An 18,051-nucleotide genomic window follows, 5' to 3' on the forward strand; every position below is an offset into this window, starting at 1 on the left:
TACTAAAAGACTAAGATGCACTCTGGTCGAGGATCACTGATGGCGTACAGTGTACAATCTGTAAGATACCATATTACTAACAGACTAACAGACTGATGCATTCGGTTCGAAGATCACTGATGGTGTACAGTATACAATATGTAAGATATGATATTACTAACAGACTAACATACTAGGATGCATTCGGTTCGAAGATTACTGATGGTGTACAGTATACAATATGCAAGATATGATATTACTAACAGACTAACATACTATGATGCATTCGGTTCGAAGATCACTGATGATGTGCAGTACACAATATGTAAGATATCATATTACTAACAGACTAACAGACTAGGATGCATTCGGTTCGAAGATCACTGATGGCATACAGTATACAATATGTAAGATATATTACTAACAGACTAACAGACTAGGATGCATTCGGTTCGAAGATCACTGATGGTGTACAGTATACAATAATGTAAGATATGATATTACTAACAGACTAGGATGCATTTGGTTCTAAGATCACTGATGGTGTACAGTGTACAATCTGTAAGATACCATATTACTAACAGACTAACAGACTCTGATGCATTCGGTTCGAAGACCACTGATGGTGTACAGTATACAATATGTAAGATATCATATTACTAACAGACTAACAGACTAGGATGCATTCGGTTCGAAGATCACTGATGGTGTACAGTATACAATATGTAAGATATGATATTACTAACAGACTAGGATACATTTGGTTCTAAGATCACTGATGGTGTACAGTATACAATATGTAAGATATGATATTACTAACAGACTAACAGACTAGGATGCATTTGATTCTAAGATCACTGATGGTGTACAGTATACAATATGTAAGATATCATATTACTAACAGACTAAGATGCATTCGGGTCGAAGATCACTAATGGTGTACAGGATACAATATGTAAGATATCATATTACTAACAGACTAACAGACTGATGCATTCGGTTCGAAGATCACTGATGGTATACAGTATACAATATGTAAGATATCATATTATTAACAGACTAACAGACTAGGATGCATTCGGTTCGAAGATCACTGATGGTGTACAGTATACAATATGTAAGATATCATATTACTAACAGACTAACATACTATGATGCATTCGGTTCGAAGATCACTGATGGTGTACAGTATACAATATGTAAGATATGATATTACTAACAGACTAGGATACATTTGGTTCTAAGATCACTGATGGTGTACAGTATACAATATGTAAGATATGATATTACTAACAGACTAACAGACTAGGATGCATTTGATTCTAAGATCACTGATGGTGTACAGTATACAATATGTAAGATATCATATTACTAACAGACTAAGATGCATTCGGGTCGAAGATCACTAATGGTGTACAGGATACAATATGTAAGATATCATATTACTAACAGACTAACAGACTGATGCATTCGGTTCGAAGATCACTGATGGTATACAGTATACAATATGTAAGATATCATATTATTAACAGACTAACATACTATGATGCATTCGGTTCGAAGATCACTGATGGTGTACAGTATACAATATGTAAGATATCATATTACTAACAGACTAACAGACTAGGATGCATTCGGTTCGAAGATCACTGATGATATACAGTATACAATATGTAAGATATCATATTACACTGGTCAACAGTGAAATCATTACTGACTTGAAAAGGCCCTAATCTGTAGTATTTTGGTGTGCCGAACACGAATATAACCGTGAAAAATTTGTATTGGCTCTCGTTTTGAAGATATTCATATACCTCATTTTCTATGTTTCACTGTGTAAATTTCTCCAGTAGGACTGCAGCAACATCCGGAATAATGATGTAACATTGCATAATACCATCATGCTCACATCATCCACAGTTGATTGCATCATTTTCTGATGCAATGCAATACTAATGCCATGCGGCTGCTGAAGTAAGTTGACGTCAGCAGTGTACTATACATGTGTAGGCCTATTATACTAATGCCAGGCGGCTGCTGAAGCTGACGTAAGCAGTGTACTATATAAAGCCCAATCAGATAGGTTCAGCATTTAAAATATTTTAGACGTTGTGCGAGACAGTTCAAGCTACTGTTACATAAAACTTATTATTTTATCCATTTACGTACAATAAAGAACAGTAATGCCTCGAAAGTGTGTTAATACCGCGGACAATTTTTGCTATATTTGTGGGGAAGTGACATTTGCCAACCAGAAGAAAAGTATCAATTCTCAAGTGAAGAAGGCATATCATCTTTACTTCGGATGCAAGGTTGGTGACCAAGACAAGCCTTGGGCTCCGCATATATGCTGTGCTACATGTACAACACAGCTTTCACAGTGGTTGAATTGCAAAAGGTCATCAATGCCGTTTGCAGTCCCAATGGTGTGGAGAGAGCCAAGCAACCACCTAAATGACTGTTACTTCTGCTTGGTTCCTCCTCTTTCCGGCGGAATAACGAAGCGAAAGAAGTCGAGAATAGTCTACCCAAACATTCCGTCTGCATTGAGACCAGTTCCACATGGTGAGGGACTTCCTATTCCAGAACCTCCAGCAGAATATTCTCTTGATTCATCTGACGAAGACAAAGGTGAGTCGACCTGTTCTTCTCCTGGTCCATCAGCATGCAGTGATCCAGATTTTCACTGTGGTGCATCATCAACCCCACACAGAATAACACAGGAAGAACTAAATGACCTGATTCGTGATTTGGACTTATCAAAGAACAAGGCAGAATTGCTAGGATCAAGACTCCAACAATGGAATCTTCTAGAAGAAGATGTCACAATTACTGCATATCGAAAGCGCCACCAGCAATTGGAGCCTTTCTTCAGAAAGGAAAGTAATCTGATATTCTGTTCCGATATTGAGGGCCTCATGAATGCTTTAAAAATCACTCATGACCCACAAGAATGGAGACTATTTGTGGACTCTTCGAAACTGAGTCTCAAGGCTGTGCTTTTGCACAATGGAAACATTCTTCCATCTATTCCAGTAGCGTATGCTGTCCACATGAAAGAGACATACGATAACTTAAGGCAGCTACTGAATTCCATTGAGTATAACAAGTACAGCTGGCACCTCTGTGGTGATTTAATGGGACTGCAGCAAGGATATACAAAATACATGTGTTTCTTATGCGAGTGGGATAGCCGAGCAAGGGAAATGCACTACATGAGGAAGGAATGGACTCACAGGCAGAATGTAGCCATTGGAGAGAAGAATATCCAACACCCAGCTCTGGTTGAGGCTCAGAAAATCTTGCTACCACCCCTTCACATCAAACTAGGTTTGATGAAGAACTTCGTGAAAGCCATTGACCGGACTTTGCCAGCATTCCGATACCTGCATGAAAAATTCCCTCGACTCAGCGAAGCAAAGATTAAAGAGGGAGTTTTTGTGGGTCCTCAGATTCGAGAGCTTTTCAAAGATGACCGGTTCAACAACTTGCTGGAAGGTGACGCGAAACAAGCATGGAATGCTTTTCGCCTAGTTTCTACAAACTTCCTCGGAAATGTTAGGGCAGAAAACTATAAGGAACTAGTAGAAGACATGTTGATGAAGTATAAGAAACTTGGCTGCAATATGTCTCTAAAGATTCACTTCCTTCATTCCCATTTGGATTTCTTTCCTAGCAACTGTGGTATTGTTAGTGATGAACACGGCGAACGTTTTCATCAAGATATCGCAACAATGGAACAAAGATACCAGGGAAAATGGTCCACTACAATGCTGGCTGACTACTGCTGGACACTCCTCAGAGATGCTCCCGAACAGCTGTACAAGAGACAGGCGAAGAAATCTAAGATGTAGTCAATGACTTGATTTTTTATAGGTAGGCTATTACAGTTGACCTTTTACTATTGGAATGCATTTCGTTATGTAAACATTAATTTCTTGCAGATTACAAAAAAACTAGAGCCAATTTTGCAATTTGACTGTCATATTCGTGTTCAGCACATAAAAATTGATAAGAATTGACTAATTTTATTTCAGTAACATGACTTTTGTAAAAATTTGTTGTCCAGTGAATTATTAACAGACTAACATACTAGGATGAATTCGGTTCGAAGATCACTGATGATATACAGTATACAATCTGTAAGATATGACATTAGTGACAGACTAACAGATTAGGATGCATTCGGTTCGAAGATCACTGATGGTATACAGTATACAATATGTAAGATATCATATTATTAACAGACTAACATACTAGGATGAATTCGGTTCGAAGATCACTGATGATATACAGTATACAATATGTAAGATATCATATTACTAACAGACTAACAGACTGATGCATTCGGTTCGAAGATCACTGATGGTGTACAGTATACAAGATGTAAGATATCATATTACTAACAGACTAACAGACTAAGATGCATTCGGGTCGAAGATCACTAATGGTGTACAATATACAGTATGTAAGATATGATATTACTGAAACGTTAAGATGCGCTCTAATCAAGGATCACTCTTTAGAATGTATGCATTGGTCAAGTGCGTATTTCCTATCAGCTCTGTTCCATCAGCGCAGCACACGAGACGTGCCCATAACCAATGTCCAAAAGCTCAACCGATGTTTCCTAGTATGCCTCATGTTGCTAATACAAATTAGATCGGATTTTTCACACAACCCTAATTTGAACACAACCTTTGTACTACGTATCTTACACACGTCACCTTTCTTTTAATTCGCACAAAGAACGAAGCAACGCAGTTAGCGATAGACAAGCGATTAAATGTCACTCTTTTAAAATAATGAATAGGTGAACATAATATTCATAGACAAGCGATTGGTTATCACTCCTGTGATAGAAGGAACCAGTGGACATAGCTTTCAACGCTCGGTGTATTGTTAGCTCCACAATATCCTGACAGAGGAATAGCCTGGAAACTGCGTTTATTCTTACTACTACTACTACTACTACGTTTATTCTTACTACTACTACTACTACTACCTTTATTCTTACTACTACTACTATGTTTATTATTACTACTACTACTATCTTTATTATTACTACTACTACTATCTTTATTATTACTACTACTACTATCTTTATTCTTACTACTACTACTATCTCCATTCTTACTACTACTACTATCTTTATTCTTACTACTACTACTATCTTCATTCTTACTACTACTACTATCTTTATTCTTACTACTACTACTATCTTTATTCTTACTACTACTACTATCTCCATTCATACTACTACTACTATCTCCATTCCTACTACTACTACTATCTTTATTATTACTACTACTACTATCTTTATTCTTACTACTACTACTATCTTCATTCTTACTACTACTACTATCTTTATTCTTACTACTACTACTATCTTTATTCTTACTACTACTACTATTTTTATTCTTACTACTACTACTATCTCCATTCTTACAACTACTACTATCTTTATTCTTACTACTACTACTATCTTCATTCTTACTACTACTACTATCTTCATTCTTACTACTACTACTATCTTCATTCTTACTACTACTACTATCTTTATTCTTACTACTACTACTATCTTTATTCTTACTGCTACTACTATCTTCATTCTTACTACTACTACTATCTTTATTATTATTACTACTACTACTATCTTCATTCTTATTACTACTACTATCTTTATTCTTACTACTACTACTATCTTCATTCTTACTACTACTACTACCTTTATTCTTACTACTGCTACTATCTTTATTATTATTACTACTACTACTATCTTTATTCTTACTACTACTACTATCTTTATTATTACTACTACTACTACTATCTTTATTATTACTACTATTACTATCTTTATTCTTACTACTATCTTTATTCTTACTACTAATACTATCTTTATTATTACTACTACTACTATCTTTATTCTTACTACTATCTTTATTCTTACTATTACTACTATCTTTATTCTTACTACTATCTCTATTCTTACTACTACTACTATCTTTATTCTTACTACTACTACTATCTTTATTCTTACTACTATCTTTATTCTTACTACTACTACTATCTTTATTCTTACTACTATCTTTATTCTTACTACTACTACTATCTATATTCTTACTACTATCTTTATTATTACTACTACTACTATCTTTATTCTTACTACTATCTTTATTCTTACTACTACTACTGTCTTTATTATTACTACTATTACTATCTTTATTATTACTACTATTACTATCTTTATTCTTACTACTATCTTTATTCTTACTACTATCTTTATTCTTACTACTACTACTATCTTTATTCTTACTACTATCTTTATTCTTACTACTACTACTATCTTTATTCTTACTACTATCTCTATTCTTACTACTATTACTATCTTTATTCTTACTACTATCTTTATTCTTACTACTACTACTATCTTTATTCTTACTACTATCTTTATTCTTACTACTACTACTATCTTTATTCTTGCTACTATCTTTATTCTTACTACTACTACTATCTTTATTCTTACTACTATCTTTATTCTTACTACAACTACTATCTTTATTACTACTACTACTATTACTATCTTTATTATTACTACTACTACTATCTTTATTCTTACTACTACTACTATCTTTATTCTTACTACTATGCATCTTTATTCTTACTACTATTACTATCTTTATTCTTATTACTACTACATCTTTATTCTTACTACTATTACTATCTTTATTCTTACTACTACTACTATCTTTATTCTTACTACTATACATCTTTATTCTTACTACTATTACTATCTTTATTCTTACTACTACTACTATCTTTATTCTTACTACTATACATCTTTATTCTTACTACTATTACTATCTTTATTCTTACTACTACTAATATCTTTATTCTTACTACTATACATCTTTATTCTTACTACTATTGCTATCTTTATTCTTACTACTACTACTATCTTTATTCTTACTACAACTACTATCTTTATTCTTACTACTACTACTATCTTTATTATTACTACTACTACTATCTCCATTCTTACTACTACTACTATCTCCATTCTTACTACTACTACTATCTCCATTCCTACTACTACTACTATCTTTATTCTTACTACTACTACTATCTTTATTCTTACTACTACTACTACTATCTTTATTCTTACTACTATCTTTATTCTTACTACTACTACTATCTATATTCTTACTACTATCTTTATTATTACTACTACTACTATCTTTATTCTTACTACTATCTTTATTCTTACTACTACTACTGTCTTTATTATTACTACTATTACTATCTTTATTATTACTGCTATTACTATCTTTATTCTTACTACTATCTTTATTCTTACTACTATCTTTATTCTTACTACTACTACTATCTTTATTCTTACTACTATCTTTATTCTTACTACTACTACTATCTTTATTCTTACTACTATCTCTATTCTTACTACTATTGCTATCTTTATTCTTACTACTATCTTTATTCTTACTACTACTACTATCTTTATTCTTACTACTATCTTTATTCTTACTACTACTACTATCTTTATTCTTGCTACTATCTTTATTCTTACTACTACTACTATCTTTATTCTTACTACTATCTTTATTCTTACTACAACTACTATCTTTATTACTACTACTACTATTACTATCTTTATTATTACTACTACTACTATCTTTATTCTTACTACTACTACTATCTTTATTCTTACTACTACTACTATCTTTATTACTACTACTACTACTACTATCTTTATTCTTACTACTACTACTATCTTTATTCCTACTACTACTACTGTCTTTATTCTTGCTACTATTACTATCTTTATTCTTACTACTACTACTATCTTTATTCTTACTACTATCTTTATTCTTACTACAACTACTATCTTTATTACTACTACTACTATTACTATCTTTATTATTACTACTACTACTATCTTTATTCTTACTACTACTACTATCTTTATTCTTACTACTATGCATCTTTATTCTTACTACTATTACTATCTTTATTCTTATTACTACTACATCTTTATTCTTACTACTATTACTATCTTTATTCTTACTACTACTACTATCTTTATTCTTACTACTATACATCTTTATTCTTACTACTATCTTTATTCTTACTACTATACATCTTTATTCTTACTACTATCTTTATTCTTACTACTATACATCTTTATTCTTACTACTATTACTATCTTTATTCTTATTACTACTACATCTTTATTCTTACTACTATTACTATCTTTATTCTTACTACTACTACTATCTTTATTCTTACTACTATACATCTTTATTCTTACTACTATTACTATCTTTATTCTTACTACTACTAATATCTTTATTCTTACTACTATACATCTTTATTCTTACTACTATTACTATCTTTATTCTTACTACTACTACTATCTTTATTCTTACTACAACTACTATCTTTATTCTTACTACTACTACTATCTTTATTATTACTACTACTACTATCTCCATTCTTACTACTACTACTATCTCCATTCTTACTACTACTACTATCTCCATTCCTACTACTACTACTATCTTTATTCTTACTACTACTACTATCTTTATTCTTACTACTACTACTACTATCTTTATTCTTACTACTATCTTTATTCTTACTACTACTACTATCTATATTCTTACTACTATCTTTATTATTACTACTACTACTATCTTTATTCTTACTACTATCTTTATTCTTACTACTACTACTGTCTTTATTATTACTACTATTACTATCTTTATTATTACTGCTATTACTATCTTTATTCTTACTACTATCTTTATTCTTACTACTATCTTTATTCTTACTACTACTACTATCTTTATTCTTACTACTATCTTTATTCTTACTACTATTGCTATCTTTATTCTTACTACTATCTTTATTCTTACTACTACTACTATCTTTATTCTTACTACTATCTTTATTCTTACTACTACTACTATCTTTATTCTTACTACTATCTCTATTCTTACTACTATTGCTATCTTTATTCTTACTACTATCTTTATTCTTACTACTACTACTATCTTTATTCTTACTACTATCTTTATTCTTACTACTACTACTATCTTTATTCTTGCTACTATCTTTATTCTTACTACTATTGCTATCTTTATTCTTACTACTATCTTTATTCTTACTACTACTACTATCTTTATTCTTACTACTATCTTTATTCTTACTACTACTACTATCTTTATTCTTGCTACTATCTTTATTCTTACTACTACTACTATCTTTATTCTTACTACTATCTTTATTCTTACTACAACTACTATCTTTATTACTACTACTACTATTACTATCTTTATTATTACTACTACTACTATCTTTATTCTTACTACTACTACTATCTTTATTCTTACTACTACTACTATCTTTATTACTACTACTACTACTACTATCTTTATTCTTACTACTACTACTATCTTTATTCCTACTACTACTACTGTCTTTATTCTTGCTACTATTACTATCTTTATTCTTACTACTACTACTATCTTTATTACTACTACTACTACTATCTTTATTCTTACTACTATCTTTATTCTTACTACTATCTTTATTATTACTACTACTACTATCTTTATTCTTACTACTACTACTGTCTTTATTACTACTACTACTACTATCTTTATTCTTACTACTATCTTTATTCTTACTACTATCTTTATTATTACTACTACTACTATCTTTATTCTTACTACTAATATTAACCTGGTAATTATGCTATCTTAATTCTTACTATTATCATCATTCTTACTATTATCTTCATTCTTACAACTACTGCTATCTTTATTCTTACTACTATTTTAATTCTTACTACTATCTTGATTCTTGCTACTCTCTTTATTCTTACTACTACTACTATCTTTATTCTTACTACTGCTACATCTTTATTCTTACTACTACTACTATCTTTATTCTTACTACTACTACTATATTTATTCTTACTACTACTACTATCTTTATTCTTACTACTACTACTGTCTTTATTCTTACTACTATTACTATCTTTATTCTTACTACTATTACTATCTTTATTCTTACTACTGCTACTACTATCTTTATTCTTACTACTACTACTATCTTTATTATTACTACTATTACTATCTTTATTATTACTACTACTACTATCTTTATTCTTACTACTATTACTATCTTTATTCTTACTACTGCTACTACTATCTTTATTCTTACTACTACTACTATCTTTATTCTTACTACTACTACTATCTTTATTATTACTACTACTACATCTTTATTCTTACTACAACTACTATCTTTATTCTTACTACTACTACTATCTTTATTCTTACTACTACTACTATCTTTATTCTTACTACTACTACTACTATCTTTATTCTTACTACTATCTTTATTCTTACTACAACTACTATCTTTATTCTTACTACTACTACTATCTTTATTCTTACTACTACTACTATCTTTATTCTTACTACTATACATCTTTATTCTTACTACTATTACTATCTTTATTCTTATTACTACTACATCTTTATTCTTACTACTATTACTATCTTTATTCTTACTACTACTACTATCTTTATTCTTACTACTATACATCTTTATTCTTACTACTATTACTATCTTTATTCTTACTACTACTACTATCTTTATTCTTACTACTATACATCTTTATTCTTACTACTATTACTATCTTTATTCTTACTACTACTAATATCTTTATTCTTACTACTATACATCTTTATTCTTACTACTATTACTATCTTTATTCTTACTACTACTACTATCTTTATTCTTGCTACAACTACTATCTTTATTCTTACTACTACTACTATCTTTATTATTACTACTACTACTATCTCCATTCTTACTACTACTACTATCTCCATTCTTACTACTACTACTATCTCCATTCCTACTACTACTACTATCTTTATTCTTACTACTACTACTATCTTTATTCTTACTACTGCGAATACTATCTTTATTATTACTACTACTACTATCTCCATTCTTACTACTACTACTATCTCCATTCCTACTACTACTACTATCTTTATTATTACTACTACTACTATCTTTATTCTTACTACTACTACTATCTCCATTCTTACTACTACTACTATCTTTATTCTTACTACTACTACTATCTTTATTCTTACTACTACTACATCTTTATTCTTACTACTATTACTATCTTTATTATTACTACTACTACTACTACTATCTTTATTATTACTACTACTACTATATTATTACTACTACTACTTCTCACCTCTGTCTGCGGCGGTTCGAGTCTAGGATTCAGCCAATGTGGGTATGTGAGAAAGCTTGCCAGTAGCTTCTCGTGGGTCGGTGGTTCTTTCCGGGGTTTTCCAGGGTTCTTCCTCCACCATTAATACTGGCCGCCATGTATAGCCTATCGTGTGCTGAAAAATGGCGTTAAGCCCCAAAACAACAACAACAACAACTACTACTACTATCTCCATTCTTACTACTACTACTATCTCCATTCTTACTACTACTACTATCTTCATTCTTACTACTATCTTTATTCTTACTACTACTACTATCTTTATTCTTACTACTGCGAATACTATCTTTATTATTACTACTACTACTACTATCTTTATTATTACTACTACTACTGTCTTTATTCTTACTACTATCTTGATTCTTACTACTACTACTATCTTGATTCTTACTACTATCTTGATTCTTACTACTATCTATATTCTTACTACTACTACTATCTTTATTCTTACTACTACTACTATCTTTATTCTTACTACTACTACTATCTCCATTCTTACTACTACTACTATCTTTATTCTTACTACTGCGAATACTATCTTTATTATTACTACTACTACTATCTTTATTCTTATTACTACTACTATCTTTATTATTACTACTACTACTATCTCCATTCTTACTACTATCTTTATTCTTACTACTACTACTATCTTTATTATTACTACTACTACTATCTTTATTATTACTACTACTACTATCTCCATTCTTACTACTATCTTTATTCTTACTACTATCTTGATTCTTACTGCTATCTTTATTATTGCTACTATTACTATCTTTATTATTACTACTACTACTATCTTTATTATTACTACTACTACTACTTTTTTTTATTATTACTACTACTACTACTATCTTCATTCTTACTACTACTACTATCTTAATTCTTACTACTATCTTTATTCTTACTACTATCTTAATTCTTACTACTACTACTATCTTAATTCTTACTACTATCTTTATTCTTAGTACTATCTTAATTCTTACTACTACTACTATCTTTATTCTTACTACTACTACTATCTTCATTCTTACTACTATCTTAATTCTTACTACTACTACTATCTTAATTCTTACTACTATTACTATCTTTATTATAACCACTACTACTATCTTTATTCTTACTACTACTACTATCTTTATTCTTACTACTATTTTAATTCTTACTACTATCTTGATTCTTACTACTATCTTGATTCTTACTACTATCTTTATTATTGCTACTATTACTATCTTTATTCTTACTACTACTACTATCTTTATTCTTACTACTACTATCTTTATTCTTACTACTACTATCTTTATTCTTACTACTACAACTATCTTGATTCTTACTACTACTACTATCTTGATTCTTACTACTATCTTGATTCTTACTACTATCTTTATTCTTACTACTACTACTCTCTTTATTCTTACTACTACTACTATCTTTATTCTTACTACAACTACTATCTCTATTCTTACTACTACTACTATCTTTATTCTTACTACTACTACTATCTTTATTCTTACTACAACTACTATCTCTATTCTTACTACTACTACTATCTTTATTCTTACTACTACTACTATCTCTATTCTTACTACTACTACTATCTTTATTCTTACTACTATCTTTATTCTTACTACTACTACTATCTTTATTCTTACTACAACTACTATCTCTATTCTTACTACTACTACTGTCTTTATTCTTACTACTACTACTATCTTTATTCTTACTACTACTACTATCTTTATTCTTACTACCATCGTTATTCTTAAGGTACACACTTTATCTGCTTAAATCAGTTTGCACATGAAACTTTGATGATTCTTCATCGAAGCCTAATCTACCGAAATCATAACTTACCTTTCAAACCTGCACACAGAATCACTGTTATCGATTATCGATCTGAATCACACATTTCTTTGTCTGAATACCATGTCTCGGTATTAGGACGCTCCAGAAATACTTTGAGGAAAATACCCACGAGGTCAAGTTTGCAATGTATTTCCAGACGCAGACAAAATACTCGGGATAAATTAGTTATGCTCCACTGAAATTCGGTATCTTATAGAGAACGAATTCCTTGTGATGCACGATTAAATGTATATGTTACAAAGGAAATGTAATGGTAATCTGGAAACCCTTTCCGATTCCACTGCAATTTAAGCCTAACAGTCGATCTCAAAGTGTCGGCGTTCGTGGCGAACAGCGAGGTTAATACCGAGCAAAACTAGGTCAGATAATATTCACACTCCCCCCAAATATAATATCTTATTTCCACATATGCTTTTAAACAAGTATCATTCTGAATAAAAACATAAGCCGAACATAGTAACAACTGCAATTGGCAAACCTGTTCGGCACTGCACTGATCCACTGAACATTATTTCCACAGCGGGATGTTTAACCTGACAACTGATGTGGCCCATGGACGCAGTATTCTACAAGCTAGCGAGATAATGGCTGGTACATAAACAAGTACAAAATTTAACAAATGCTTGTGGTAAAAAGTAGATGAATTGCATGCATGTGTATCTTCTCATTTACATAAACAAGCATGAATATGAGTTTTATTATAAACTTAAGTGTGAAACGTGGAGACTTATTGGCGAAATAACTTACATGTTTTTTCATTCCTATAATTTACATATGAAAAATATATTCTTATTTTTTCAATGTGTAAAATTTATCCTTAATTTATCCTGAAAAATATAAGATTTCCAATCATGCCATGCGACGCATGATTTTACTTGCCTAAAAAAAAAAAAAAAAAAAGCTAAAACAAATAAACAGACTGCCTTACATTTTAGACATGGAAATTAATCTTTGATAAAGAAATTTGACAAGACGCCGTTCACGTCTCTCTGAATTTATTCCCCTTCCTAAAAAAACAACGATAAACCTGCTGTGATGCATTGCTGAATCGGATTTTGCGATGTTTTCAGATAGAATCAAATAGTTTACAAAATTACAGAAGTGTAATTTATTGCGACAGGTTGTCAACCCAATCCTACCGCTCTCTTAGGTCGCGAATTTATTTATGTGATCAGCCTTTGAAAATAGGGTGAATTTACGAAAAGGGGGTGGGAGTGAGTGTGTTGTTCCGAAAAGGGGTGAGTTTAATCTTTTAAACTTCGATTCTGGAGCAAGTTTTGGTATAAAATAAAAAGAACATTTTTATAATGGACATATTTCATCTGTTGGTACCAAAAACCATATTTGTTTAACTCGCTGATTCGCCACTCGTCACAAGAGCCCGTTTTTGGTACCACACGATATAATATATCCGGTATTAACGCAGGAAACGAAAAATATCCTCTTTTGTTTGTGGCAAGGTTTTGATGATTCAGTTTCTCAATTATGCAATTTAAAATGTCAGCTTTCTAAGCCTCGGAAAGTCTAAATATTAAAAATTCTGTACATGTGACGAACAAAAACAAAATAAGTATCACCATCTTGACAGAATATATTTGGAATTTCTTCTGGTGAAAATATACATTACTGAACTTGATTTATGCATTTGATGTTACGTGTTCTCGACTCATAAAGAGTCTAGGCTTTTTGTTATTAAATTAGCGGAAAAAACGACATCATCCATGTTCTCAAGGGTTTCTCATTCGGTCAAAGTGGTTATGATTCTCCGAAATATTAAATCATGAAGCGAATAATATATCTTGAAAATATATTTTATGAATTGTATAAAGATAGGTAACTTGCATCTAAAGTGAGACTGGGAGTGTAATAGCTTTTATCGTGTACTAAATTGTGAAATACAAAAAAATGTTCACGAATAATTTTCATATTATTTTCATGCCTATATTTTCACATCTGAAATATTTCCTTTTATTTGCACATGTGAAAATACAATCTTTCCAATAATGATATGTTACGCTTGTTTCTTTTTTTTTTTGTGCCCATAGAAGTTGAGGGCCTCAGGGGACCGAGTGGTCTAATGAGCTCGCCTTTATACAGATTGCTGACATCTCACCTGTCAACGTGGGTTTAATCGGTGATCGGTGTTTCTTCCCGGGTTTTCCCGCTTCTTCCTCGACCAAATTTACTGGCCGCCGTTGTGTCATAGCCTATCATATCCTGAAAAATGGCGTTAAATGCATAACAACCAACCAACCTAAAGATTTTACACCAACAGCAAGAAAAACGCGCACTTTGTGACCTAGAACAAATAAATAGCAATGAGATACATTTCAAGCATGGAAATTATTTTTTGCTGAAGAAATTCGACTTAAAGTCGTTCGTGTCACCATTAAGGTATTTCCCCAATACCACATTGACAGCGTTGATAAACCAGCCGTGACGCACTGATGAATCTGACTTTCTTTAGAGTAAAAAAATGTATACAACATCAAACATCTAATTTTCTGCAAGTGGTTAGGTCATAATCATATTGCTATATTAAGTCAATGATATTTATATCCTAATGAAAGCAGGATGAATTTACGAAAATGGGGTACTCTGCGCTATAGTCGCCAAATAAGCCTCTCTGCTATCTGGCCTGGCGATTTACTATCCAGTTCTGGATAATATTCCTACACCGACCAGCCCTGAGGACACGTATAGAAAGAGTAACAAACTAGTTCTAAATACTTGGCCCGTCTTCTTTGTTCATTTTCATGACTTGCTAAGGTCATTCTAATAAATGCCTCGATTATGATTTAAACTAAGTAAATTTCTTCGTAAAAATGTGTCAACACATGTTTTTGGAAAATGTAAAATTGCTCATGCTTTGTGGAGCACGTCTGTTGTTTTAAACCCAGCTGGTGGTGTTGCATGCAGCCTGCAATCCCATAATGCCAAGAGAGAAGTGATCGGTTTTGAGAAAACACCGGAACTTGTGAAGTTTGAAAATGGTGTCTGGGTGGGGGTGTGCTGAAAAGCGAGTTTAATCTTCTAAGCTTCGATCCTGGAGCAAGTTCGTATATAATAAAAAGAAAGTTTCATTTCTCTGCATGAATATTGGATATATTTTATCTTGTGGAGCAAAAATAAATATATCACTTATTTTTTCCATACAATGAAATATATCCGGTATTTACACAGGAAACGAAAATATCCTCTATAACATATAACATTTTAATCATTTTTTGAAGGTAACGTGGTTCAATATTTATGTTATCTGAATAATCTAATTGCACACACAGTCACGCACACACACTCGTTTAAAAATATTGGGTGCAATATCTAACGAGTACATAAAAAGAAAATCTTTGCCTTCCAAACGAAAAATGAAACATGGACGCCAGTTTAATATTGCAGGTGCGTAACATTATATAACACTGTTTGTCTTAATTTGTGTAAATATCTCGATGAAAATAGAGGGACGAAATGAAATTTGGTAACTGAAACCTTTCTATTTGACCTAAGTAAATGAAGCCTTCCTATCTGATCTATTTCCACAAACGATAAAGTTTTATGGTCTTGAGGACTGAAATTTGTTACTTCAGATAAGGACTGCTCCGGTGGCCTAGTGGTTAGAGCGTCCGCCATGTATTGCTCTGATACGACTTATAAGAATTAATTTATTTATCTTAAATGATATGTATTATGTATGCTAAGAATTGTTTTTACCCTGTCTATGTCAATGAGTCGTTAGTTAGCAAGTAATGTAGTTAAGACAAGACGACAAGTTTATTAAATCATTTGTCTAATTAAGTTGTGAATTCTTTCCACCGAGACAATCGACATGTGTCGACTGACATTGTTCGGCTGGTAATTTATAGCCCACAGTGGTTACCAAAGGGGTGTAGTTATGTCATAGTTCCAGTTAGAAATGCGAGTAGCCTCTGAAACAAAAGGCATCAATTAACGTTACTCGGTCGTTTGTGCATGCTAACTGACCATATTTTAGTTCTGTTGAGTTACGATAAGACAATATCTGGCTTAAAAAGGATGGGAATAGTGTTTGATTCCAGAAGAAGAAAATTTTGACAAAATTTAGTTTGCGTATTTATTTTTTTGAAGGAAAATAAATAGGTCCATACCTGTGCACCACATAGTGGGCAAAGACAGCAGACATCCAAGTTACATTTGATGATCCGAAGAGGAGAGAGAGAGAGAGAGAGAGAGAGAGAAGAAATACGGCAACACTGTCCTGTCGCCGATAGTGATTTGGAAAGGACCTGAAGCAATCAATTTATGCTGGCATGCCGGTAATTTGAGTTCAAACAGTTTGTCGATTCTATGGTGATATTTGTTTCATCGCTTTGACAGAACGGCTTCTTGAATTTTGCATAAAATGTGTAACTCGATTTTTAAGAGAGTGTATCATTCAAATATCATGTCCAGTTTCATTTTGTTTATGGAATTGATTAAATTGTTATATTTTACAGACGGATGCTCGTGTTGTTCTATTCTAAATCTTTGCTCAGATCGCTGTTATTCCATCCATTAATGTCATATTTTGTTATTAATTACTCGATCTGGGCAATAACACCACGATCGATCATAATGATAACCAAAGCACCATCTCAGTTGGGGGATATCATATATCACACATTATATCTCCCTCCACGCCCCTCCCTAACCCAGTCTCTCAAGATATAACATATAAATTATATTTCACACGCACATGCTATTTGAAGCAAATTTGTTCATGTAAAGCTTCACTGTTTTGAGGATCTATGAGGAATTATAGTCATTGTTGTCATAGAAATAATTTAATACACTGAATAAGTCTCTTAAAAACTCCTTGAATAGTTACTGCTTGTTTAAAA

General features: G+C 31.5%; 1 protein-coding gene across 2 annotated transcripts in view; it reads right to left on the reverse strand.

Moving 5' to 3' along the window:
* The window catches only part of LOC149787352 (uncharacterized), a 34,478-nt gene extending 20,716 nt beyond the window's left edge, over positions 1–13,762 (reverse strand). The window contains exon 1 of one of the 2 annotated variants that reach the window (XM_089977910.1): positions 13,674–13,762. The gene's annotated coding sequence lies outside the window, so the exon portion shown is untranslated. The other variant, XM_089977909.1, reaches the window with a different exon arrangement.
* Between the last annotated feature and the right edge of the window lie 4,289 nt (positions 13,763–18,051).

Source organism: Sinohyriopsis cumingii, chromosome 12 (genome assembly GCF_028554795.1).
Source record: "Sinohyriopsis cumingii isolate HCF-2022 chromosome 12, ASM2855479v2, whole genome shotgun sequence".
NCBI classification, from domain to species: domain Eukaryota; kingdom Metazoa; phylum Mollusca; class Bivalvia; order Unionida; family Unionidae; genus Sinohyriopsis; species Sinohyriopsis cumingii.